We start from the raw sequence: 25,687 nt of genomic DNA, 5'->3' as shown, positions 1-25,687 counted from the left end.
TTCCAGTCAGGATGTATGTTAATACACTTTGCTTATTCAAGTGTATTTTGTATCTATTTGTATCCACCTCCCCATGTCAATGCCCTCAATATATATTTCATATACTGGAAATGCCTATCCTGATATTTCCATTTATTAGGAATAATAAATATCTTGTATCAAGAAGATACAAGCTTCCTGTTTCTGGTTGCGCCCAGAGATGACATAGCACAATAGCTCTCTGTACCCAAATTCGGTGGGGGAGAAAGCTGGACTCCCAGAATCATGGACAATTCTGAGAACTTAGAGGAAACCATTTCCTCTGCTCACATTCCTGTGCTGTGAGGAAACTGCTTAGAGCCCTATGGATAAAGGAACCTTGGGAGAGTAAGGGAGGGGATCCATCCAGTATCTACCTGTGTCCAGAGATTAAAGACAGTGGCCAGGAAAAGTAACACAACTGAGAACACAAGTGAGACCAACCCTTCTGTTCCAAGCAACCAGGCTGGAGGCCTCAGGACACAGGAAACAAGAGCAGTCTGGGACAGGACACTTCCTGTTTCTGCCTGCACCCATTACTGATCTGGTCCTACATATCTCTGTACCCACATCTTGGTGGGAGAAACGAAGTCTATAGGAACAGTGACAAAGAATTTTACAGGATGGTCATGCCACTGTCAGAGACAGCAAGACCACAAAACACCAGAGAAAACCTGATGACAAGAGTCAATCACAGAAACCTAAGCAATAGAAACTAAAACTACTTGGCATCATCAGATCTCCCTTATCCCAAGAAAGCAAATATTGGATATCCCAACAAACTGAAAACGCAAGATGTGGATTCAAAATCATTTTTCATGATGATGATAGAGGACATTGAGGAGGGAACATATAAAACTCTTCAAGAAATACAGGACAAAAAAAGGTAAAAAGTAGAAGCCCTTAAAGGGGAAACACAAAATTCCTTCAAGAATCACAGGAAAAGACAAACAGATGAAGGAATTTAAAAAATCTAGGATCAATAAGTGGAATTAGAAGCAATAAATAATGCACAAAGGGAGACAACCCTGGAGGTGGAAAACCTAGGGAAGAAATCAGAAGTCATAGACAGAAGCATCAGAAAGAGAATACAAGAGATAAAAGATAAAAATCTCAGGGGCAGAAGATACTGTAGAAAATATTTAAACAACCATCAAAGAAAATGTAAAGCTCAAAGAGCTCCTAATGGAAAACAACCAGGAAATCCTGGACACAATTAGAATATCAAACCAAAGGATAATGGGTATAAAAGAGAACGAAGAATCCCATATAAAAGGGCCAGTAAATATCATCAAAAATTATAGGGGAAAACTTCCCTACCTAAAGGGAGAAATGAATATAATAATAAAAGAATCATATATTTCTCCAAATAGATTGAACCAAAAATAAATTTCTCCCTCCACATAATAGTCTAAACACCAAATCACAGAACAAAGAAAGTATATTAAAGGCAGTAAGCGAAAAAGTCAGGTAACATATATAGGCATATCTATAAGTTTTAAACCAAACTTCTCACCAGAGACTATGAAAGTCAGATCCAGAGTGGATTTTATAATACTCTAAGAGAAAATAATTGCCATCCCAGGCTACTATCCCCTGCAAAACTTTCAATCAGCGCAGCTGGAGAAACCAAGATATTTTATGATAAGCTAAATTTACACAGTATATTTTCACAAATCCTGCCCTATGAAAGATAATAGATGGGAAACTCCAACACACGGAGGGAAATTACACCTTATAAAAAGCAAGAAAGTAATCCTCTTTCAACAAACCATAAAGAAGACAGTCACACAAACATAATTCCACCTCTACCATAAAATAATAACAGAAAACCACAAACACTATTCCTTAATATCTCTTAGCATCAAGGCAAATTTCTCCAATAAAAAGACATAGACTAACAGACCGTATACATAAATAAGAACTAGAATTTTGTTGCATTAAGGAAACACAGCTAAGTGACAAAGACAGATAGTATCTCAGAATAAAAGGCTGGAAAACATTTTCCAAGAATATGATCTGTTGAAACATCTTGAAGCATAGATTCCAGTATCTAATTCAACCAAAAGTTATCAAAAAAAAAAAAGATAAGGACGGACACTTCATTTTCATCAGAGAAAAAAATACCACCAGGGTCAATTCTCTATCCTGAATATCTATACCCTACATCCAACGACACCTAAATTTGTAAAGGAAACAGTACTAAAGCTCAGGCGAACGAAATAGTCGTGGGAGACTTCAACAACCCACACTCAGCAATGGCCAGATCATGGAATGGGAAACCGGAGACACAGAGATATTAATAGATTTTGAACGAAATGGATTTAAGAAATATCTTTAGAATATTTCATCCTTGAACAAAAGGATATACCTTATTCTCAGAATTTATGGCACATTCTCCAAAACAGATCATAGAGTGGGGCATAAAAGAGGCATCAACAGATTCAAAAGACTGAAATAATCCCATGCATTTTCTCATACTACCATGACTTAAGGCTGGACTTCAATAACAAAAAAAAAATGTAAAAAAGGCCAATTACACATGAACGTTGAATAATATTTTACTCAGTGATATCTTGGTAGAGGAAGAGATAGAGAAAATATTAAAAAAATGTTTTAGAATTTAAGGAAAAGTAAGGCACAACAAACTCAAATTTCTGGGACACAATGATAGTATAGCTAAGAGGAAAACTCAAAGATCTGAGAGTATGCAAAGTGAAACTAGAGAGAGCATACATTAGCAGCTTGACAACAAATATAAAAGCTCAAAAACAAAAAGAAGCAGATACACCAAAGAGGAGCAGAAGGCAGGAAATAATCAAACTCAAGGCTGAAATCAACTAAAGAGAAACAAAAAGAACTCTACAAAGACTAAATAAAACCAGGAGCTGGATCCAAGGGTAAATCAACATGATAGATAAATCTGAGCTAGAATAACAAAAGGGCATAGAGAAAGTATCCAAATAAGAAAATAAGAAATGAGAGGGAAACAAAACAACAGAATCTGCAGTAATTCAAAACATCATCATACCGTATTACTGAAATTTATATTCAAGAAAAGTAGAAAATCTGGATAAAATGATTAATTTTCTCTACAGTGAAAAGTTACCAAAGTAAAGTCAGGGTCAGATAAAATATCTAAACTGTACCATGAATCCTATAAAATTAGAAACAATTATTAAAAGGCTCCCAATTGGGAAAAGATCCCAGGACCAGATGATTTTAGTGGAAAATTCTATCAACACTTCCTAGAACCTAATACAAAATATTCCACAAAATACCAACAGAGGAACACAACCCAATTCAAACGATGAAGCCACAGTTATGCTTTTACCTAAAGCAAACAAAGACACAATAAAGAAAGTGAACTTCAAACCAATTTCCCTTATGATTATTAACAAAAAATAGTCAATCAAATCATTGGAAACCAAATCCGTGAACACATCAAAATGATCATCCATCACTATCAAGGAAACTTCTTAACAGGAATGCAAGGATAGTTCAACATGGAATTCCATCAACATATTCCACTAGATAATCAAACTGAAAGAAAAAAATACATTTTCACCTCACTAGATGCTGGGAAAGAATTTGACAAAATAAAACATCCCTTCATAGCCAAAGTCTTACAATGATAGGAATTCAAGGCCCATACTCAACAACAGTAACGTAATGTACAGCAATCCAGTAGACAAAAATCAAACTAAATGAAGAGAAACTTGAAGCTCTCCCTCTAAAATCAGGGACAAGAGAAGGCTATGCATTCTCTCTCTACTTATTCAACATAGTACCCAATTTGCTAGGCTGACCAATTAGACAACAAAAGGAGTACAAAGGGATACAAATAATAAAGGAAGAAGTCAATATATCTCTATTTGCAGGTGATATGATAGTATACTTAAGTGACTTCACAATTTCCACCAGAGAACTGCTGCAGTGATAAACAACTTCAGCAAAGTCTTGGATATAGAATTAATTCGGGCATATCAGTAACCTTCCATGAATAAACAGACCAAGAAAGAAATTAGGGAAATGACACACTTCACAATAATCAGAAATAACAAAAAATACCTCCAGTAACTCAAACCAGGAAAGGGAGAGTGCCATATGAAGAAAACTTAATTTCTCTAAAAGAAGAAATTCTCAGAAGATGGAAAGACTTTTCATGTTCATAGATTGGCAGTATTGATATAGCAAAAATTGCCCTTTGCCAAAAGCAATTTACAGATTCAACACAATCCCCAAGAAATTTTCAACAAAATTCTTCATACAGTTAGAAAGAGAAATGTGCTAGTTCATTTAGAATAAGAAAAAAAAAACATGGAAGTTGAAACTATTCTCAATATAAAGAAATTCTGTGGAAATCAACATCCCTAACCTCAAGTTAAATACCCAGGAATAGTAATACAAATTATATGGTTTTGGTACAGAGACAGACAAGTAGAACACTTGTGTTGGATCATCTAGATGTCAGCATGTAAATTAATGTAAATCCATCCATTCTTATCACGCTGTACAAAGCTGAAGTCCAAGTGGATTAAGGGCATCCAGAAAAAAGAGATATACACAAACCAATAGAAGAAATAGTGGGGAAAAGCTTGAACACATGATAACAATGGAAAATTACTTGAACAGAACACCAAACCAGTGTCTTATGCTTTATGATGAAGAGTTGACAGATTGGATCTTGTAAAAATGCAAAGTGTCTGTAAGGCAAGGAACATTGTCTTTATGACAAAATGGCAACTAATATCTTGAAAAAAGATCTTTGCCTTCCTTTATCTGAAAGAGAATTAAAATTCAATATGTACAAAGAACTCAAGAAGTTATACTCCAGAAAGTCAAATAACCCTATTTTAAATGGGGTACAGATCTAAACAAATAATTTTCAGCAGAAGAATTTTGAATGGCTGAGAAATACATAAAGAAATGTTCAAAGTCATTGTTCTCACGGTAATGCAAATCAAAAATAAACCAGGCAGAATGGCTAGGATAAAAAATTCAGTTAACAGCAAATGCTGGTCACAATGTGGAGAAAGAGGAAGTCTCCTATATTATTGGTGGGATTGAAATATGGTACACTATTCCGGATATTACTCTGGGCTTTCCTCAGAAAATTGGCCATAGAATATGCTGAGAACTTAGCTATCCCTCTCCTGGATATATTCCCATATGATGCCCCAACATATAACTAGGACACATGTTGTACTATGTTTATAGCAGGTGTAGTCATGATACCCAGAAGCTAGGAAGAACCCAGACAATTTGACCACATAAATTGATACAGAAAATGTGGTTCATCTACATAATTGAGTTCAACTCAGTAATCAAATACAATGACATCATGAAATTCATAAGCAAATGAAGGAAACTATAAAATACAATCCTGAATGAGGCAACAAAATAACACACACACAAAAAAAAGAAAAATAAAACACACACACACACACGCACAAACACACACACACACACACACAACCCCAAAACCTTGTATTACAAAACATACAATTCACATACCGTTTAAGTTCAAGAAGAAGGATGAAACAAGTGAGGATGGTCGGTCTTAAAAGGGGAAACAAAAATATTCATAGGACATGATATGGAGATTAAGTTTAGAGCAGAGATTGAAGGAATAGCCATTCTGAGCCTAAACCACCTGGTGATCCAGCCCACATACATACAACCCCCAAACCTAAACAATATTCCTGATGCTAACAAGTGCATGCTTACAGGAGCCTGATATAGCTGTCTCCTGAGAGTCTCTTCAAGATCATGACAAATACCGAGGCTGAATCTTCCAGTCAACCATTGAACTGAGAACAGGGTCCCCTTTGGAGAAGATAGAGATAGTGTTAAAGGAGCTGAAGTGCCTTGCAACCCAGTAAGGACAACAGTGGTCAAAAACCAGATCTCCGCGGGACTAATGCACTTCCTTAAGACTGAACATGGACAGACTGGTGGCTCTAGCTGCATATGTAGCAAAGTATGACCATGTTCTATACCAATGGGAGAAGCCCTTGGTCATGACAAGGCTGGACCTTCCAGGAAATAGAATGTCATGCTGGGGAGGCAGCAAGGGGATGTTTTTGCTGAGTGGAAACACCTTTGAAGAAGACAGGGCAGCGGAAGAAGATAGGGATAGGGGGCTTATGGATGGAGTCCACACACATACAGCCTTTATATTTTTCTATGCCTTTAACAGCTCAATGGCAAGGACACTTCCTAACCTCCAAGTAGCTAAGCTATCCCACACTGATATTCCCACGTTATTATTTGCTAAAATCTATATCACATCTTTCTTGCCCTGGACACCATTGGGCAGCTCTCCTGGGCCTGCTTATTCTCATCCTCTTCTATGTCAGCTGCTTCTCTGTCCTGAAAGTCTGTCCTGGAGATTCTCCATGTCTTCTTCCTCTCTGGACCTTTGTCCAATCATCCTGAAACTCCTGCTCTGTCTGCCCTGCCTAGACACTGCCTATCAATATTTCTATTTTCCAATCAGAACCAACTGAGGCAGGGTCCCTAATTCATAAGTTCAGGGCACTATGAAAAGCATGAGAATAAAATCAGCTGCAATAACTATTTGTATGTGATTTTATGGGAACAATATTCCCCAAACAAGAAAGAGATACCTGTTAAAGTACAAGAATCATAGAAATTATCAAGTAGACACATAATAATAATATATACATTTAAATAATTTAATATATTATAATAAAAGTGATGAAAACAATAATAAATATAATAATTATAAAAATAAATTATAATAAAAATAAAGTAATCATCATCATCATCCTCACACTCATCATCATCATCAAAGCAAAACTGAATAGAGAAATAAAAATAAAAAACTGTGAAGGAAAAAGACTAAGTCACATGTAAAGCTGATCAAATGAGACTAACACCTGGATCTTCAATGGACATTCTAAAATATAAATGGGCTTGGTTCACCTTTTAACACGTCTTCAAAGAATACAGATACTAGCCTAGAATTTATTACTGAGCAAATGTATCATTCACATCAACAAAGAGGAGAAACTTTACATAGCCTAATCATTAGGAAGCCATGTCTCTTCAGCAATCTTAGTCTAAAAATGGTAAACCGCGTTCTGAAAATAAGGTATAGTCTCAAGAGGACAGAAATGGTAAATAACCCTGTAGTAATTCATCGGAATAGGGAAAAAGAATATGGCAAAAACAAAATAAAAAAGACCCATAACTACTCCTCATTAATAACGCTAAGAATTAACTGTCCCACACTAATAATATACAGGCTTTCAGTTTGTATAAGAAAACAGGTTTACTTCTCCTGCATCCAAAAAGTAAATTTGTTTTAGATGCAATTGCATACTCATGTTTAGAATGCAATTGCCCATATTTCTTTTTTTCTTTTTTTTTCTTTTTCTTTGTTTTTCTTACGTACATTTTTTGTTCATTAGTTTTTTTATAATAATCTAGTAGACTTTCATTTTAATTTTAAGTATAGAATTTTCATTTAAATGTATTTCTTTTTTTTTTCTTTTTTATGGAAGGGTGTTCCCCTACTCATTTCCCCCCCTCTTTACCGCCCTTCCCGCAACAATCACGTTCACTGGGGGTTCAGTCATAGCATGACAAAGGCCTTCCCCTTCCACATATTTATATATATGTATATATATATATATATATATATATATATATATATATATATGAAAATATGTTCTGTATATTTTTTCAAAGCATTGTTTAGATATGTATAGTAGATTAAGCATTCTAATTTAATTTTTAGCTTTTTCCAACAATAATTTTTATCATATTAGGTGTCTGGACAGAAATACATGGTAGCATGAATCATCTCAACTTCAAATGTCGGTACACTCAATGTTATATCTTCCTTTTAAACATGATTGTTCATCGTTGGTCATATATATAAATATATATATATATATACATACATATATATATAATTTATTTGCTCTATTTATATTAGAAATGTGTGCTACATTGTATATATGTATTCGTTGATAACTTCCCCCTTTGAACAAATTTTAAGAATAAATGACTTATGTACATTATTATAAAATCTAAGATCATTGAGTTTTTTCTGAAATCAAATATCATAATGCATAAATATAAGAAGCATTTCCTGACTGAGGCTATTAACAAAAAATATTTGATATACAATTCTTAAAAATTTATTTTGATATTATCTATTCAAGTTTCTTCAAGGAGTTGTCCAACTTTTAATAAAGGGAAGTCAGCAATTATGTCAATAAGTTTTTCATTCTATATTCCTTTAAATTATAAAATATATTTTTATTTAAATAAGTCATAACAAAAAGGGAACTATTAAATAGACAGCAAAAGAGACCAAAGGAAATTAGTACCAAACTCTAATATTTGTGTCAATATCAGAAATGGCGAATGATAATTACTGTATTATTAATTAAATGAGACAAGATATCATTTTTATTTAATAATTTTTCCTGAATATTTTATGTATTTACATTTCAAATGTTATTTCCTTTCCTTTTTCTCCCATAACATCCCTGCCCGTCTTCTGTGAGGATTTTTTAATTCCCACCAATCTACTTCAACCTCAATGCTCTGGCATTACCTTACATCGGGGATACAAGCCTTCACAAGATTAAGGGCTTTTCCTTCCAATGATGTTAGACAGTGCAATCCTCTGCCACATATGTGGCTGGAGTCATGGGTCCCTAAATCTGTACTCACTAGTGGATGGTTTAATCCCTCGAATTTCTTGTGGGTCTGGTTAGTTGATATTGTTGTTCTTCCTGGGGATTTGGAAATCCCTTCATCTCATTAAGTATACTCTCTAAGAACTTCATTGAACTCCCCTTGTTCAATCCAATGATTAGCTACAATCATCCTCACCAGACTCAGTAGGGTTCTGTCAGTGTCTCTCAGGAGATATCCATATCTGACTCCTGTCAACAAGGACTTGGTGGCATCAGCAATAGTGACTGGTTTATGAGACTGCATATGGGACAGATCCCCACATGGGGCAGTCTCTGGTTGACCCTCTTTTCAGTCCCTGCTTAACTCTTTATCCTTGAATTTCCTCCCATGAATATTTTTTTTATCCCTTCAAAGAAGGAATGTAACATCTACATTTTGGTCTTCTTCCAGCTTTAGCTTCATATAACCTGGGAATTCTTTCTTATGTATTCCAAACTTTTGGGCTGATACACAGTTCCAAGAAATGTATACCATTTGTGTTCTTTTGTGACTGAGTTACCTCACACAGAATGATAATTTCTAGTCTATCCTATGAATTTTATGCAAACATTGTTTTTGATAGGTTAGAAGAACACAGGTGTGCAAATGTACCATATTTCATTTATCCATTATTATGTTGAGGGACATCTGGTTTCTTTTCAGCTTCTGGCTGTTATAAAAATAAAGGTTGCTCTCAATCTAGCATCATGTGTCCTTCTTATATATTGGACCATCTTTTGGATATATATCAAAGAAATGGGAATGTTGTATCCTCAGTTAGTACTATATCCACCTTTGTGAGAAAATTCCAGACTGATTTCCAGAATGGTTATAGCAGCTTGCAATCTGACCAACAATGGAGGAGAGTTCCTGTTTCTCCACCTCTTTGCCAGAATCTGTTGTGAATTTCTTTTCTTAGCCATTATGAGTAGTATTCTGTGTAACCTGAGAATTTGTTGACTTGCATTTATCTGATTGGTTAGGATGTTAATATTCCTCAGTAGAGAATTCTTTGTTTAGTGCTATTCACCATTTTTGAAAGGACTATTTGATTTTCTGGAGTCTAACTCCTTGAGTCTTTGTATAGATTGATTTTAGCTCTATATCAGATGAAAGATTGGTAATGATCTTTTCTTAACCTATTGATTTTACCTTTTTCCAAATTCCAGTGACCTATGCCTTACGAAAGCTTTATGAAGTCCCGTTTGTCAATTCTCGATCTTGGATCAAAGCCATTGATGTTCTGTTCAGTAAATTTCCCGACTTTTTCTTCTATGAGTTTAAGATTATATGTTTCTTGTGGAGAGACTTGATTCACTTCAACTTGAGCTTTGTACAGGCTGATAAGAATTGATTGATGTCCATTCTTCTACATGCTAACCTCCAGTCGAATGAGAACCGTTTTTGGAAAATGTTATCGTTCCATTTGATGGTTTCGGTTCACTATCAAATATCAAGTGGCCATAGGTGTGTGCCTTCATTTCTGGGCCTTCAATTATATTCCATTGATCTATCTGACTGTCTCTGTAGCATTCCCATTCAGTTTTTATTATTATTGTTCTGTAATACAGTTTGAAATCATCGATAGTGATTGCCCCAGAAGTTCTTATACTGTTGATGAACGTTTTCCCTATCATGGGGTTCTTGTTATTCCAAATGAATTTTCAAACTGCTCTTTCTAACTCTGTGAATATTTGAGTTGGAATTTTGATGGTGATTGCCTTGAATCTCTTGATTTATTTTGGCAAGATGGCCATTTTTACAATATTAACCCTGCACATGCATGACCATGGGAAATTATTCCATCTTCTCACGTCTTCTTCAATATTTTTCTTCAAAGACTTGAAATTACTGTCATACAGAAATTTCACTTGCTTGTTTAGAGTCAACCTGAGGTATTTATGATTTTTTGTGACTATTTTGAAGGCGGTCATTTCCTTAATTTCTCCTCAAACTGTTTATCCTTGAAGTAGATTGCTACTGATTTGTTTGATTTAAGTTTACATCCAGCCACTTTGCTGAAGTTGTTTATCAGCTGAAGGAGTTCTCTGGTGGAATTTTTGGAGTCACTAAAATATAAAATCACATCATCTAAAATCATGATATTTTAACTTCTTGGTTTCTAAATTTTTCCATTTTGCCTCGTGTTTTTGTCTAATTTTTGTGGATAAGACTTCCAGTACTATATTGATGGAGTAAGTAGAGATTAGGCAATCTTTTCTTGTTCGTGATTTTTTTGGTATTACTTCAAGTTTCTCTCCAGTAAGTTTGATGTTGGCAACTGTTTTGTTTTTTTGGTTTTTTTTATTTTGTTTTGTTATTTATTTTTTTTTAATATTGCTCTTATTATGTTTAAGTATGGGCGTTTAATTCCTAATATTTCCCAAGACTTCTAACATGAAGAAATATTTATTTTTTTTAATTTTTTTTATCAGCATCTGAAAAAGATAATCATTTGCCCCCCCCCCGCGAGTTTATTTACATAATTGATTCTTCTATATGGTGACATAGAGTTGAACCACAATTTCTTGAAAATTCTGTCTTTTTTCCATTTCATGGTTTTAGCACCATTGTCAAAGAAAAAGAGACCATAGGTGTGTGCATTCATTTCTGTATCTTCTGGCTAGGATATCTGGTGAAATTTTCAATTACCATGGATCGAGAAACCAAGATATTCCATGACAAAGCCGAATGTCACAATATCTTTCCACAAATCCAACCCTACAAATGATAATACATTGAAACTTCCCACACAAGGTGGGGAACTACACCTTAGCAAAAAGTAGGGAATTAACCTTTCAACAACCCAAAAGATGATAGCCACACAATTTTAATTACATTTCTAACAACAAAAATAACAGGAAGCAACCGTCCATTTCATTTAATATCTCTTATCATCAATGGACAAAATTCCCCAAAGAAAAAGACATAAACTAAGAGACTGAAAACATAAAGAGGATGCAAGATTTTGCTGTATACAGGAAATACACCTTAGAGACAAAGACAGAGAATCTCAGGGTAAAAGGATGGAGAAAAATGCTAAGCAAATGTCCCCAAGGAACAAGTTGGAGTATCCTTTCTAATATTGAACAACTTTGACTTTCAAAAAAAAGTTATCAAAAATGATAAGGAAGGGAACCATACCTGTCAACGAAAAAATAATACTAAGATGAACTTTCAATTCTGAACAACTATTTTTCAAATGCAAGGACACCTAAATTCATTAAAGAAACATAACTATATCTCAAAGCAAATATTGCACCACACAGAATAAATTGTTGGAGACTTCAATTCTGCACTCTCATCAATGGACAATTTATGGAAACTGTAACTAAACAGATATGGTTAAAATAACAGAAGTTATTTTAGTATCTTAAAAAATCCAAGTGAATTTAACAGATATTTAGGTAACATTTCATCCTAAATCAGAACAATATACCTTTTCCTATGCACCTCATTGTAACTTCTCCCAATTTGTCCAAATACTCATTCACATAACAGCACTCAATTGATACCAGAATATTGAAGTAATCCTACGCATCCTATCAGATCACCATGGACTAGGGCTGCTCTTCTTTATTTTATTATTTTATGTATTTGTTTAAATTATCGATGACTTATTTATGTGTTTTTTGAAACATCATCTTTCTTGATAGTTTGTCACTTGGTAGTTCTTCCATTTTTGTCTCTTCAATAGCAAGAGTGATTTTTCCATTTCAATCGTGGTTTATATACTACATTTTGAGTTAACTCTTTGTGCATATATTGCATTTAATGTTTGCCTCTTTGTTTGAAAATATATTTGTATTATCTAATCTAACAAATTTGTAATCTTATAAAGAAATTTTTAATTTCATAACTTCAAACTCTAACTTTTGATCTCATTTACTTATATATTTCTCCATTATTATGCATTTTTTCTTTGTGAATACTTTTCCCTCTTCATGTATGTTCGTGATTTAATGGGATTTTGTTATTGTTTATCAATGGAAAAATGCAATTTATTCACAGCAGCAGCCATATTTGAAGGAGAATATAAGAGTTAATTAGCTATTTCAATAGGATGGATTAGTTATTAAAATAAGAATCTCTGAAACAAAGAACAGTGCTGTATTTCACACTACTCTTCCACAGTGATCCCAGCATGCAATAATGCCAGGTAGTATGCTGTGCTCATGTGGTGGTGGGAAATAATTTATGGAAGAATAAAAGCACAAAACAGAGAAAATTGAAAGGATCCCTTTCCCCCTACACACAGATACATAATGGTATTATAGGGTGATCAATACAATTAAGTGAAGCAGAAGTAAGCATTTATGTTGCTACAAGAATTTGAAGTCAAGGAAGGATTTTAAACCACGGTCAACTATATAATTGTGAACATTTTTTCCCAAACTTGTGGGTTGTAACCCAGGACAGTAATAGCTGGACTGAACCCACCTTTTATCTATACAAAGTGGGGATCCCTGCCCTAATGGGAATGATGAAGACAAAAATCAAAAACAATAACAAAAGAGTATATTAATAGAAGCAAACCATTTCCACAAACTACCAGAAACAACTGTATGTTCTAACCAGAAAAGGCACCAAAACTAAAGTCACGTTTGAGCACCCTATGTTAAGACAAAAGTGAGTGGGCCATGGACTTTCCCCCCTTTCATATTTTTCAAGTACTTAACAGAAACAAGAAACTCAGACTGCTTTTCCATGATTTATTAAAGATTTTTATAGCCCTCATGTACTAAAATACCATTTGAAAGTATTGATATTTTCTGTCTAGGTTTTTTCCAAGTTCACAAACTTCTTGGAGTAAAGTTTCAAAATGTAACTAGGCCCAACCCTGATCTGTAAAACTATGACAAGGCAATAATAATAAATATTTTCAAGGCCCAATCACTATAGTACTATACTACTGAGTACAGTGTTCCAAATTAATTCAAATAGCTCAAGAGAGCAAGAAGATACATCTAAAAAAGGGTTACAAAAGTGTAGAAGAATCAACTCCTTCCTCGTGTATGCCAGCATTTACGGATCTGCAGTAAATCCTAAGAGACAGTATTCAAGTAGCAATGGGAAGAAAGAATTCAGGACAAGACAGGGAGATAAACTAGCATGGTGGGTTTATATAAGAGAAATACTTAGAAATGAAAATGTCTTGTAAAATTAAAAAACTGTTTTTTTCATTATTTTCTACTTCCAATCAAAACAAACAGCCTTGAATAATTCTCCTCTAAGGCTTCCCTAAAACAGGTTAAACAAAAATTAACATAAACATTTAAAAGTTTGAAAATGAAACAAAAGAAAAAAAATTTTGCGTATGTTTCAGAGCAGGATCACAGGGAGATGATATGAATCTGGTCAAGATTAAAACTAGAGTGGCAAGTAGGATCTAGAATTAAGAACTGCATGAGAAAGGCAGTGGAGTAATTACAGGAACATGGCCAGGCCTGACAGATAAGTCTGGGCCCTTTACAGTGGCACAGAATGAGGTAAGAAAATATTTCAAATAAAGCAGCACCTTTCCTTTTTTTTCACCTCAAGTATCCCATCCCCCCCCCCAAAAAAACATTTTGATAATAATATAGAAGAGTTATGGTATGGCACTCACTTCCCATTTGTATTTAACCCTCTCTCCGAACTCAGGATAAGAAAATTTCGAATTTCCAAGAACAAAAATTCATTGCCAGGTATATGGATGTCCTGAGAACCAAGTGACAAAGTGAAATATGTGAGGGCAGAGAAGGTGGAGACTGTCTCATTCCACAGAGCAGAAATGTGACTGGGCAAGTTAAGAACGGATAAGGCAGCCATAACAGGTAAACTGGTTCTCATACCATTAAACTTATTTACATTATTCTTCACTGCACTTAGTACAAAACACTTTCCAGCTCAATCTTTATTTTGAATGATGCTGAATTATCCTGCAATGTGTCTGTACTATCTTCTCTTCCTAGTATTGGCTTTCATCATGGGGATAATAGATGATTGTGGCTGCATAGGTGATGTTTTCTTATTTCTACATATCAGTCCCGTTACGTACTATATGTGTAGTAACATTTAATGAGTTTCATTTGGAGAAGTTATGAATGATTGATCTAATATATATATGGTTTAATCCTCTATTGAGATTATTTAGAAATTATCAGGTATACATTCTCTGTAAATATTTGCTTCTCTCGGGGTTGGGGATTTAGCTCAGTGGTAGAGCGCTTGCCTAGGAAGCACAAGACACTGGGTTCCATCCCCAGCTCCAAAAAAAAAAAAAGAACAATAATTGCTTCTCTCATATGATAAAGAAACAGTAAAATTTTTTCTAGTCAAAATAATTCTCTATAATTTTAATGTATAATGATACAGAAATACATTGAGATAATGTGGAATATTAGATCAGCTAAACTGCATGTTCATTTATTTAAGAATAACCAGAATCATTGAGATGTTTCTGGAACATATAGGAACAAAAAACAAAGCATTGAATAAGTAGTGGCAGAACAACAGGGTCATTTTGTTAAATGTAGCTTACCTTCAGATCCACTGTTTTATTTTATTTAGTAAAAATTCAATTTAAATACTATTCTTCAGTGTTTCTCATCAAGTCATTGACTCTATTTTCAAAGCTCTATCCCATAACTAGCATGATAATTAAATTTAAAACCACGAATTTAGCATGTGTCACTCACTTTCTGCATTTCCTTAATTGTGGTTTATTCTTTTCCCAATGGCCATGTTGTGTTGAAGTCAGGAAGAATTTCTGCTCATTTGATGAAAATTTTCTGAAAGCATATATTATTAATAGTTTTAAAATGCTGTGCATATGTTTCATAGAACTGGATATTATAGTTAAAAATCATCTGGATAAAGAATTTTTGGATGAATATCAGAACACGCTAAAAAACTAAAGAGAAAAGGTAGAAGTAGATATTTATTAAATATTTTTACTCTTTTAGAGTTGTAGCTTTACAAAATATGAGCAAATCACTTCTTTCTGTGAAATTCACATTCATGAGCTATTACATTCTAATCAAACTCCTGTGTCAGCTCCCATAAAGTTAAATTAAATGCTAATTGCAATCCAAAATATTTGCAGAAAGTAAATGGCAAATTATTTGTCCACATGTACTAAACAAGCATCTAACGTAAGCATAGGTTTGCTCTTAATGAAATAAGAACTACCAGATATAATGGGGAAAAATACATCTTTTAAAGTAAATTTTTTGTTATATAACAGCTATTAATTCATGGTCTGAGTAATGGCTTAAATCACCAAACCTTGAAGTAGGAATTTTTAGTGAGTTAGAGGTTCTCTCAAGCATCTTCAAATAAATCGATCTAAAATATTTCCTTGAAAATTCTCCTAAATACACTTATCATGAAATATTCCACATCACAGTAAATAACTCCAACATATTTTCATTTGCTCAAAACAAGACATTGTCTTTCTTTCTATCGGCCCTCACCATAATCAGTCTACTACCAAACAACATAAGTTTCCAACATAGCTGTCTGATATGAATCTTTATCTTTATCACTGACTCTACTTCCAGATTGACTTCAAAATCATCCTTCTAATCACTCTGTGTATCATTTCATAATACATAAGTAACCAGAGTCCCTTAGTATGTACATAGAGAGTTAAAAAAAACTTATTTCAAACTATTTCATGATTTATTAGACAATTTCCATGAATAAAAATTTATATCTCTCATATTGTTTCTGTAAGCCCATATGTGATATCTAAGCTTCAGCTTTATTCGGTCCTCTCTTCCATCACTTACTCTATAAAAAATCCTTTCAAATTTACTTTTTGTATATGTCAAGATCTTTTCCTTTTATTTGCCTCATATTTATAGTAATATTGCCCGAAATATAGTTCAATTATTTTTCATCTAATTTAACTTAGCTGTCACTTCCTTAGGACAATCTGCATAACCTTATTTCTAAGATAGATTCTTCAGTTATTTGCATACAATAAACTCCAACACACTGATTTATGCATTCATTTCTTTCTTTTTTTATATCATAATGCAATTTTTAGAAGATAAAGCTCATAATACTTTTTTTTTCATTCCTAATCAACAGCGTTATTATGGAGCCTGGTACATTAATGAAGATTATTATTTATTACATGATTCAGTGTGTTGTAAAAATAAACTTCATACTATTCTTCGTTTTAATGAATATGGATTCCATGCATTGGTTAAACCATCATGAATTATTTATGTGAATTTTTCAATATATTACACTTCAATGAACTAGATGACATTGCCTAAACATTTTAATTTGTCAACGATAGTCTATTTCATATTCAACAGCAATGCTTTGTTGGCTTAGCAATTATTTCAGCTAGGAATACTTTTGACATGAAGAAAAAGATACCTAATTTTAATTGATAGCACCCATGTAAAAATGCCAGGTGCCAATCATTTGTGGTCCCATCTCTGAAAATACAAAGAGATGATTATTCTTAGGGGCTTACTGTTCACGGAGTCAAAGATTATTTGTGAGCTGTTTCAGTGAAAGATTAAAAACCAAGAGGACCCAATGCTGTATTTACAGAGCTGAACCTGTACCTCATCTCTCTCTCCCCAGATCCCACCAGGAAATGGCTGGAGGTACAGGAGTGCTTACACATTCAAGATCACAGGACAGACTACCACTTTTTAGGGTGAACTGCCTGCAGCCCTCAGAACCCAGGAACAAAGGGGCAATCTGTTACAGGATACTTCTGGTTTCTATCTTTTCTATATCGCTGAACCTGATCCACAGCTCTTGGTACACAAGATCATTCAGGAGAGAAGTAGTGTCCCTGGAGTCCTGATACATAGGCTTACAGGAGGATCAATCCATTGTCAGAGACAGTAAAACCAGCTAACACCAGAGATAATGAGATGGCAAGAGGGAAGTATAATAGCCTAAGCAATATAAACCAAGGTTATATGACTTCATCAGATCCCAGATCTCACACCAACACAAGGCTAGGATACCCTCAACACAACAGAAAAGAAAAAGAAATGTTTGTACTTCAAATCACTTAACATGATGAGGTTAAAGGATTTTAAGAAGGAAATAAAGAATTCCATCAAAGAAATACTGGACAACAGATGTAAAGAGAAAGAAGCCCTTACAGAGCAAACACAAAAATCCCTTAAACAATTACATGAGACTTTAAAGAGACCATATCAAATGGATAAAACTAGAAAATATCATCCTGATGGAAGTAACAAAAACACAAATAAAGGCACAAAGAATGCATTCACTTGTAAGTGGAAATTAGCCTAAGAGCTCAGAATATCCATAAAAAACTCATATATACTCTGCAGCTCAACAAGAAAGGACAGAGAGGGACTGCTTCAATCCCAATTAGAAGGGGGAAGAAAATTATCATGGGAGGCACATGGAGGAAGGACCCTGTGAGGGAGAAGGGAGTTAAATGGAAAAACAGGAGAGCAAGATAAGATGTGGGAAGAGACAGGAGAGAAGCACAGAGGACCAGGAGAATGAGCATAGAAAGAAGGAACATTGGAGGATGGGGGTATCCTCTAGGATGTCCCAGATACTAAGGATGCAACAGGTTCTCTGGACTCAACAGTGATGACATTAGCCAACATCAACAACAACAGTGAAATTGAACCTGAAGGCACCACCTGCAGTAGATAGACATGGCCCCCAGTGTAAGGATGGGACCACTCACCCATCTCTTATTAAATCAGAGGTATCCGTGTCTATTGAAATGCAGGAGTAAATATGTAGCAGAGGTTGTAAGAAAGGCCATTCAGACATCTGCAGACACCAAAATGGGAACTGTTGCTGATGCTGAGACATGCTTGCGAACAGGAGTCTGATATGGCTGTCCTCTGAGAGGCTCTGACAGCACCTGACTGATACAGATTCAGATATTCACAGCCACGATTCAAATGAGCCTACAGATACCAATGTAAGATGTAGGGGAAGGGATAATGGAGCTGAAAGAAACTATAATTAACAACAATATCAATTAACCAGACCCCTCAGGGCTCCCATGGACCTAACCACCAACCATAGATTATTCGTAGTCTGCTATCCTACATATGTAGGAGAGGACTGCCGAATCTCACATCAGTGGAAGGGGAAGCACTTGTTCCTTTGGATTCTTGATGTCCCAGAGAAGAGTGATTCTAGAGGGGTGAGGAAAGAATGCATGGGGCTTATGGAGTCACCTTCTTAGAGACAAAGAGGAGGAATATGTGGAGATGGGGTTTATGGAAAATGGGTAATATTTGAAATATAAACAAATACAGTGGTAGATAATACTACTAAAAGAGGAGTGGTATTTCCCATACATTACTTTACTGTACAGGTTTGCTTGGAATATTTATTGTTGCCTAGATGGATATTTCTTCCTACAATACCTGACACCTTTTTTCTCTGAGGAGTGTAGCCTTAGATCTTCCTCCTCATTCAAAGAAGGCATAACACTTAACTCCTTTCTCCAAGCAAGGGTGGTTGTAGAAATGTCTGTGAAAGGCAGAGGGCATTTGTACAATCTAAATGGGGGTCACCAAAAGAATTATTTACAAGCAAAGGTTGTAACACAAACAGTGTATGTTCAATCAACTTACCAGTATTGAAAGCATCCCAGGACTCCTGGCTAGGCAACTGCATACAATGTCAAGAGACATTTAGAATTTCAATATATGTGACAAGAGAAAATACTTGACATGGTGTAGCATACTCAATATTTCAAAAATATCATCACGGAAGGAATATTAAGGGTTTTAGGAAAAAAAATAGTGAGACATCAAGGTGGAAGCGTCACAGTAACACCTGAAACTCACATGGAATTCTAATAGCAACACGATGTACTCTATGCTCTATTCAAATCCTTTCATATGTTCATTCCCTAACACAGTCAACCAGTGATTTTCTAGTCCCTGCAGTCTCTGAAGAGCAAGGGTCTGGATCAGCCTTTCTCATTGGTTTATGAGGTTCCAAGACACATCACTGAACCAATGCTGGTGTAAGCGGCGCTTGACTGCACAGACTCCTAAGCACCCTTTGCCCTTTCCATTCATGTTGCTCCTTCAGGAATCAGTTGTCAATACGTCTGACAGTGTGTAGAAAACAGGTGGCATTCCGGATTCAAAGGAAGAGAGTCGACATGGTTCCTCCTCATTCAGAAAGCTTGGATGATCGCACCGCTACTACAAGCAGAACTGACAAGTGAGGCATATCCTGGCTGGGCCGTGCAGACCTCACGACTGCCCCGTGCAGAACTCGCGACTGCCCCGTGCAGACCTGGCGATGGCCCATTCAGATCTCGCAACTGCCCTGTGCAGACCTCAAGACTGCCCTATGCAGTCCTCGCTACTGACTCGTGCAAACTCGAGGACAGCCCCTCTCGAGCTTTGGTTGTTTCCGGAGTTCAATAGTCACTCGAAATTTACCTGCTTTGCCTTACAGACTTGCCCACAGTTCTCGGGAGAGAGAGAGAGACAGAAATACTCAAAGGATAAAGCTCACGTGATGCTCACCAAGACTCACAACTGCCAAGTACTTTCACTGCCCCTTCACGTGGTAGTGTTTAGAGAGGACAGAAAGCCTCATCCCGGACTTTACCCTCTGTCAATGCACCAACAATTTCCCAGCCTCATTGGTCTGGGAACCCCTTCAGAGTCCCTCAAGATGATTATAACACCGGAGTGCAACGGGGGAATCAGTTGAAGGATTCCCAGCCTCCACATACTGGAAGCCCATTCAGTGTCCCCCAAGCGGATTATCACACCAGACTCCAATGGGGGAAGAACTTGAAGGGTTCCCAGCCTCTGCCGCTTGAGAATGCCTTCAGTGTATCTCAACCGGATTATAACATCCTACCCCAATGGGGGAAGCACTTGAACAGCAGAGACCCGAGCGACTTTCCACCCCCGGGACTACTTAGATGGACTCGGCACAAGTTCAGATGCTCAAAACCCTATGAAGACCAGATATTCAAAAAACCTGATGCTCGTGTTACAGAAATGCTTCAGAAACTCAAAGATCATACAATGGCTTCAGTCAATTAGAGGGCCCTAGACCCCAGAAGGGAACTGACAGAGAAGAAGAAATGGACAGTTCCACTTCCTCTGAGGGTTCCTGAGGGCATGAGTAATCCACTGACCAAGGATAGTATTTACTGAGTAACCCACTGGCATATTATATATGTGTATGTATGTAGTATGTGTATAGTATGTATGTGTGTATATATTTGTAGTATGTATGTATGTATGTATGTATGTATGTATGTATGTATGTACACACATGTGCAGTGACCCACTGAGATCAGAAGAGTGCATCAGACTCCCTAGAGTTGTGGACCATCTGATATAGTTGCTGGGAACTGAACCCGGGTACTCTAAGAGGAATGCAAACCATCTTAACTGACATTATTTTAGTTTCCCATCATTGTGAAACATCTTACCATCCATTGTGTCTCGTACTATACAGTGTTCGTTTCTTAGTGCAATGGTGTCCCTTCACTCAGATAGGATTTTGACGGTCTGTTGTACATGTAAGTCAAGCATGGCAGAAAGATAGTGTGTGGGGGGGTCTGCTCTGTTGCAAAGAGGGACATTGCACTAACTGCCTCAGTCACTGTCTCTGCTGGCCTGCACTCTGCAGCATATGCCTTTTGCAATGCCAACAGCTTTCAATGTTGCTTGAGCTGACAGCCCTTGCAGCCTCCTCTATGTCCTCATCTGTACATCCACAGGGGATCATCTTGAGGGATCCCTGAAAGGAAATCCCTGATAAAAATTCTGCAGTGCTTACTAGAACCTCAGGCTAAAGCCCAAACTCGTGGTTGGGAAACAAAGCCAGCTCCCATTCAACCACACCCTGTCATCGGGTCCCATTCATCCTGTCTGCCATTCAGCCCACTAACACTTCTATTCTGATAGGGTCGATGATCATATTTGATTAAGGAACCAGCACATTCCAGTGCAGACTTCATTATAACCACTTACATCTGCAGTGACTCTACTTCCAATGGATATCACAGCCTGAGCAGCCAGGAGTTAGGATAAAAAGAGAGGGTGGTGCATAAGCCAGACACTCATCCTGTCTGGGATACTGACTTACTTTATTAAATGATTAAAAATATGTATAAAAAGTTAGAGAAGTTCGCACCCGAAGAATGGATTAGCACTTTCATGTTTATAATTCCTTCACCTGCACTCTATAAGTACCTACTACCGCCAGGGACTCAGATAAGCCAGAATTAATTCCCTTTTTCCACTCTAGATAAGGCACAGATAATCCGGCGAAAACTGCTAAACTTAGACTTTAGTAAACATGTTGGAGACATCAGTTCAGGAAGCCAGATGCCCTGGCCAAGATCTTCTAGATGGGTCTTCCCAGATATGGCAGATATGGAAAGAGAACAAGGTTGAATACATGATGCCTTTCTTGCTAAGGAATTGGAGACCTGCCCTTCAAAGAAGATGGCTTCAAAGAATGAAGTCTTCAAGCACCTCTCCTTGGAACAAGTGCTTGTTCCTATGGGCATGGTGGGGGGGCAGCTTCATTTCAACCTTAGGCACAGGAGAGTCTACGGGTCCAGAACTTCACAAGCAGGCTCAGTGTGGGATGACTTAGGTTGATAACCACTAGCTTCCTCACTTCAACTAGACCAAGGAAGGGTGCTCTGCTCTGTCTCCCTGCCTTGGAAAGACACCTTCATCCCTGTTGTTCATGCTCAAGGCTTCCTATGGTCCTCACCTGTTTGCTTCTGAGTCAGCTGAGGTATATTGTTATACCTCACTTTTTGCGAGCTTTCCTTAAGAGCACTAAACCCCCAACCCATCCTGTACACTCCATCTCTTTTGTTCTATTTAGCTTAATTATTTTTTTCTTCAAAAAAACATGAGCAGTAAGTGGATTTTCAAATGGCTAATGCTTGCAGTATTCTAAAGTTGAGGGCCAGGTGAACGAAATGAATTGTGGGCAGTACCTCACACAGACATATCTGTGTGCCTATTTTCTTTGCTTTCGATGATTTTTAAAATGTGGGGTTTTGAGGAAGGAAATTACAAGATGGTAGCAACAACGAACCATCATGTGTCTCCGTTAAGGTGTGTTTTATTCAATGTGACAAACTCTCCTTCTTTGACTCCATATTTAAGGAGGTGAAGAGGTAAGCTAGGTCAATGAAACTATGCCCTTAGGACCCAGGGATGGTGGTTGTCTTCCCCAGTTTGTCCTTCAAATATATCTTGCTACCAATCGGTTATAGCTGCGGTTCACAACCTGTGTGTGGTCATGTTTCCTTTGACAAATTTCAGTCTCCAAAATGATTACCTACTACAATTCATAACAGTGGGAAAACTATAACTATGAAGTAGCAACAAGAATAATTTTGTCATCAAGGGTGGTAACAACATAGGAAATGTCTTAAAGGGTGGCAGCTTTAGGAAGGTAGATCACTGACTTATAGTTCAAGAAAGAGGGTCTAGCTATGGGCCAACTAAACAAAATACAGGATCTCCAGTATGCCAGTAACATGGGATAAAATGCAAGCTGGTTAGATAGTTTTTTGGGAAGCAGTGCCTGCTGTGAAATTACCAGCACCTGCATGACAACCCATAACCCATGATTGGAGGGATAATGACAGGACACATGGAGGGTCTCATGGCTCCAGCCACATATATAGCAGAGGATGGCATTGTCTGGCATCAATAGGAGGAGAATACCTTGGTCCTGTGAAGGCTCATTTCCCCAGTGTGGGGGAATGCCAGGGTGTTGAGGTGGGAGTGGGTGGGAGGTAGTTCATCCTCATAATAGCAAGGGGAGAGGGAAATGGGAAAGTGGAGAAGCAGAAAAAGGGATAACATTTGTGGGGTGCCTATGATAGCCAGGATCAGTGAGTTTTGGGTTCAGTAAGAGACTTTGTCTCAAAAACTAAAGAGGAGGAAGATGAATGAAGAGATGTGCAGGGTCTGCCTCTGTTCTCCTCATGCACATACACAGAAATATGTGTACACACACACACAAACACACACACACACACAAACACACACACACACACACACAAACACACACACACACAGCTGCATTAGGACAACACTCAAAGAATTTGAATTTAGGATTTAGGTTGTCTTTTGTGTGTCTGATCACACCTTTCCTTCCATAAATTTCACTTGGAAAAGTATATCGAAGGCATGCATGTCAGATACATTTCCCATTAATATGAGGCCATTTTTCTCCCAAACCTATAGGTTTTGATTCATGTTATAAGTCATAGACCCAAGACACAGCTACACCTGAAAGGAAGAGCTAGATATTTGAGCTAAGAATTTGCATTCCAGGACCAAGTTCTATGATGTCATGGAATGCAGAATGTGGTCCATAGAACTGAGATGTTTTGGCGCCTCACACTGTCCCTGACTCCCAACGAGGGCTGCTGAGAATAAGTATACAAAAAATAGACTCTAGGATAATTACATGCGATACCCTCCTTGATTGTATTTATCAATGACATGAAGTTTTGTTTCTCACAAAGAGAATACATCATCAAAAGTCAATGTTGACCATGTCCGTTTGAGGGTCCATGCCCACTCCAGGCTCTGTGGATGGAGCCAAGAGAACCCTACTGGGCTCAGTGAAGCACTGACTCTAATTCACATGGCCCGGATATGAAGAGGGAGCATATTGATTCTTCTTGTTGTTGCTATGAAAAAATACAAAGCAAAAACTTAACGAAGACAGGAGTACTTGTTGACTGGAGTTTGATATGGATGTCTCCTGATAGGCTTTGCCAGAGACTTGCTGATACAGATGAGGATGCTTACAGCTAATCATTAGACCAAGCAGCAGGACCCCAATGGAGGAGGAGTTAAAGAATGGAACGGAGGAGCTGAAGGGGTTGCATCCCCATGGGAAGAGCAATGGTATCAACCAACCAGACCCCCACAGAGCTCCCAGAGACTAATCCACCAACCGAAGAGTACACATGGATGGTCCAAAGGCTCCAGCCACATATATAGCAGAGGATGGCATTGTCTGTCATCAATAGGAGGAGAAGCCCTTGGTCCTCTGAAGGCTCATTTCCCCAATGTGAGGGAATGGCAGAGTGTTGAGATGGGAGTAGGTGTTAAGAAAAGCAACATCACTGAAGCAGTGGGAGAGAGAATGGGAGAGAGGGGATCCAGGAAAAAGGATACCATTTGAAATTTAAATACATAAAATTACAATAAAAAAAGAGACAGGAAGTGTTTACTTTGACTCATTGTTTGAGCTGGTACCATCCATCATGATGGGGAAAGCATAGCAACTGGAGTGTGATGGTCACATTGCAGACCTGGAGGGTGTTCAGCTTTCTTTCTTTCTTTGTTTCTTTGTTTCCTTGTTTTAAATAACATATATAGGTGTTTCCCTTAGTTTTAGGTATCTGTATAAAAGATACATATACAGAAGCCACAAGAAACTTAGGGAAGAAAAGCAGGTATAGCTGTCAATAAGACATGGGAGGCCACAGGACTCAAGTCAGTTTCCCTCACGACCACATGTGTATTCATCAAAACAAGAGAGAGCAGCAGGGCACAGAACTAAACAAGAGTAATCAATGATTGTGAGCCACCATGTTTCTGCCAGGGTCTGAACTCAAGTCCTCTGCAAGAGCAATAACGGTTCTCAACTTCCAAGCCACCTCTCCAGTCACACACAATCATTGTTTATACAACCCCCCAAACGGAGCAACACTTGATGTGTGCAAATATGCATACAAGACTTGTGGTGTGATTTATTTGTGTGAATGTTCAGTCAGTGTGATACAAATGCTCTTGTATTCATGAAATTTGGCATAGCTGTTTTCACTGGGAGGTTCTCTTCATTCTCAGCTTTGGTGTTTACATACATCTTCAAAAGAGGAAAAGCCCTGACAGCCTAACCCGGCCTACTCCCCATATTCGGCTATTCCTGCCTTTCTTCACTAAGT

The sequence above is a fragment of the Rattus norvegicus genome, chromosome Y (assembly GCF_021556685.1).
Source record: "Rattus norvegicus strain SHRSP/BbbUtx chromosome Y, alternate assembly SHRSP_T2T, whole genome shotgun sequence".
Lineage (NCBI taxonomy): Eukaryota > Metazoa > Chordata > Mammalia > Rodentia > Muridae > Rattus > Rattus norvegicus.
Note: the sequence above shows the minus strand (reverse complement) of the source record.